Genomic DNA, 3,968 nt, shown 5'->3' with positions numbered 1-3,968 from the left:
TGGAGTTGGGGTATGTCACCCTCCCAGTAGGTGGATGTTTTCACCCACCTGGGAGCTCCCTGAATCCCATACTGCTGGGGTTTTTATGGAGGCTTCGTCACATAGGCATGATCAATTATTAAGAGAGCCATTTCCTGGCTCTCTTCCCGCTCTGGATAATGGGGGATGAGGTTGAAAATTCTAAGCTTCTCATCAGGGCTTGGTCTTCCTGGTGACCAGCCCCCCCATCTAGGAGCCCACAAAGAGTTGCCTCATTAGAACAAAAGACACTCCTATCACCTAAGAAATTACTAGGTTCTCTAGGAGCTCTGTGCCAAGAACTGGGGTCAAAGACTAAATGGTAAAACAAAAGACACTCCTAGCACCTCTATTAGAAGGATTTTAGGAGCCCTGTGTCAGGAACCAAGGACAGACATATATCTCTATCTCTATCTCTTGATCTGTCTATCACCTAACTTTCTTATTACTTCACAGGGTGTTTGTCTCAGTTCAGGCTTGTTTACACTTTATCTGCTAAGGCACCATAACAGTCTGGCTAACATGACTAAGTCGGTGTCTGGGCCTCTGACCCGACTCACACTGAGTCCTTAGAATAAATTGCTAGAGCTCCAGTGGGGAAGGGTTGCTGTGAGCGTCCTCTAGCCACAGCGGGTTCCACTGGGGAATTCACATCAGTAAGTGGACTGGTGCCTGGACAGATTCATGGGATCCAACTTCAGCTGGGCCCAAAACACTCAGAGGCATTTTCAACAAATTTGTTAACATTGCATGAGTCAACTTTAATTTTATGGAACAAAACAAAAGCTCAGAATTCTCAGTCTCCACAATCTAAAAAGAGAATCATGGGTCAAGTGATGCCCCTTAGATATTGTAGCTGGCAGGTCCAGATCATGTTATTCTGATGTTTAATATGTTTGATTTGGAAGGACATCTTTGGGTTTGAGAGAGAAGAGAACATAAAAAAAATTCGTTTCCCTACATGACAAACTATTTGTGCAAAGTGGCTGACGTATGTGAACATTAAGGAATCTCTCTTCTTGGGAACCAAGAATTCTTTCATTTTTTTTCTGTTTATTTTTCTGGTTCTTTTAAAAATTTTATTGAGGTCACATTGGTTTATAACATAGTGTAAAATTCAGGTGTACCTCATTATATTTTGGCTTCTGTAGATTGCATTGTATTATCCACCAAAAATCTAGTTTCTATCCATCAGCATACATATGTGCTCCTTTACGCTTTTCACACTCCTCCCACCCCATTCCCCTTTGGTAACCACCTATCAGTTCTCTATATCTATGTGTTTGCTAACCTTCCACATAGGAGGGAAATCATATGGTATTTGTCTTTCTCTGTCTGACTTATTTCGCTTAGCATTATACCCTTGAGGTCCATCCATGTTTTTACAAATGGAATGATTTTGCCTTTTTTAGGGCTGAGTAGCATTCCATTCTATATGTATGGTACTTGTTTATTCATTCATCTGTTGATGGGCACTTAGGTTTTTTCCAAGTCTTGACTATTGTGAATAATGCTGCAATGAACACAGGGGTGCGTATATCTTTTTGAATTAGTGTTTTCATATTCTTTGGATAAATACCCAGAAGTGGAAGGAATATCTGGATTGTATGGTATTTCTATTTTTAATTTTTTGAGAAATTTCCACACGATTTTCCATGGTGGCTGCACTAGTTTGCATTCCCACCAGCAGTGTTTGAAGTTTCCCTTTTCTCCACTTCCTCTCCAAGACTTATTATTTCTTATCCTTTTCATAATAGCCATTCTGACAGATATGAGGTAATATCTCATTGTATTATTTATTTACTTATTGTTTTGCATAAATTACAAATGTGTCCTTAAGCTACCTTGCTGAATATTAGGTGTCCCATGAATGAGCCTAGCTGATCATGGTGACATCTGGTTGGTGCAGATATATTTTGAGCACTCACTGGTCTGTATGACATTTTTGTTTTGAAGATTGACCCTGAGCTAACATCTGTTGCCACTCTTCCTCTTTGTTTTTTTTCTCCAAAGCTCCAGTACATAGTTCTATATCCTAGTTGTAAGTCCTTCTAGTTCTTCCATGTGGGACGTCACCACAGCCTGGCTTGGTGAGCTGTGCTAGGTCCACACCCAGGATCTGAACCAGCAAACCCGGGGCTGCCAAAGTGAAGCACAAACTTAACCACTATGCCACTGGGCCAGCCCCCTCATTGTAGTCTTGATTTGCATTTCCCTAATAATTAGTGATGTTGAACATCTTCTCATGTACCTGTTGGCTATCTGCATATTTTCTTTGGAAAAATATATGTTCATGTCCTCTGCTCATTTTTTGATTGGGTTGTTTGTTTTGTTATTGTTGAGTTCTGTGAGTTCTTTATATATTTTGGAAATTAACCCCTTGTCAGATATATGATCTGCAAATATTTTGTCCCAGTTGGTGGGTTTTCTTTTCATTTTGTTGATGGTTTCTTTTTCTGTGTAGAGCTTTTTAGTTTGATATAGTTCCACTTGTTTATTTTTGTTGTTTCCCTTGCCTAAAGAGATATACTCAAAAAGATACTGGTAAGACTGATGTCAAAGAGAATAATATCTATGTTTTCTTCTAAAAGTTTTATGGTTTCATGTCTTACATTCAAGTCTTTGATCCATTTTGAGTTAATTTTTGTGTATGCTGTAAGATAATGGTCTACTTTCATTCTTTTGTATGTGGCTGTCCAGTTTGCCCAACACCATTTATTCAAGAGACTTTCCTTTCTCGTGGCTCCTTTGTTGAATATTAGTGGTCCATAGATATGTGGTTTTATTTTTGGGCTCTCAATTCTATTCCATTGATCTCTGTGTCTGTTTTTCTGCCAGTTCCATGCTGCTCTGATTACGACAGCTTTGTAGTATATTTTGAAAACAGGGAGTGCGATACCTCCAGCTTTGATCTTTTTTCTCGGGATAACTTTTGTTATTCAGTCCTTTCTTGTTCCACATAAATTTTAGGATTCTTTGTTCTATTTCTATGAAAAATGCCATTGGGATTCTGATTAAGATTACATTGAATTTGCAGATTGCTTTAGGTAATATGGGCTTGTTAACTATGTTTGTTATTCCAGTCCATTATTAGTCATTATTAGTGTATAGAAATGCAACTGATTTTTCATGTTGATTTTGTACCCTGTGAATTTACTGTACTCATTTATTATTTCTAATAGTGCTTTGTGGATTCTTTATGGTTTTCTATAGAAAGAATCATGTTATCTGCAAATACTGACGGTTTTACTTCTTCCTTTCCAATTTGGATCCCTTTTATTTCTTTTTCTTGCCTGATTGCTCTGGCTAGGACTTCCAACACTATGTTGAATGAGTGGTGAAAGTGAGCATCCTTGTCTTGCTCCTGTTCTTAGAAGAATAACTTTCAGTTTTTCTCCATTGAGAATGACATTGGCTGTGGGTTTGTCACATATGGCCTTTGTCACATTGAAGTACTTTCCTTCTACACCCACTTTATTGAGAGTTTTTATCATAAACAGATGTTGAATCTTGTCAGATACTTTCTCTGTGTCTACTGGGATGATCATGTGATTTTTCTTCTTCATTGTGTTAATGTGGTGTATCACATTGATTGATTTGCAGATGCTGAACCATCCCTGCATCCCTGGAATAAATCTCACTTGACTGTGTATCACCCTTTTAATATATTGGTGTATTCAACTTGCTAATATTTTGTTGAGGGTTTTTGCATCTATGTTCATCAGCAATATTGGCCTTTTCCTTTTTTGTGTTGTAATTTTCTTTTTTGTGTTGTCTTTGGTTTTGGTGTCAGAATAATATTGGACTTGTAAAATGAGTTAGGAAACATCCCATCCTCTTCAATTTTTTGGAAGAGTTTGAGAAGGATAGGTATTAAATCTTCTTTGAATGTTTAGTGGAATTCACCAGAGAAGTCATCTGGTCCTGGACCTTTGTTTTTTGGGAGGTTT

The sequence above is a fragment of the Equus przewalskii genome, chromosome 23, assembly GCF_037783145.1.
Source record: "Equus przewalskii isolate Varuska chromosome 23, EquPr2, whole genome shotgun sequence".
Classification (NCBI taxonomy): Eukaryota; Metazoa; Chordata; class Mammalia; order Perissodactyla; family Equidae; genus Equus; species Equus przewalskii.
This window is presented reverse-complemented; position numbering follows the sequence as displayed.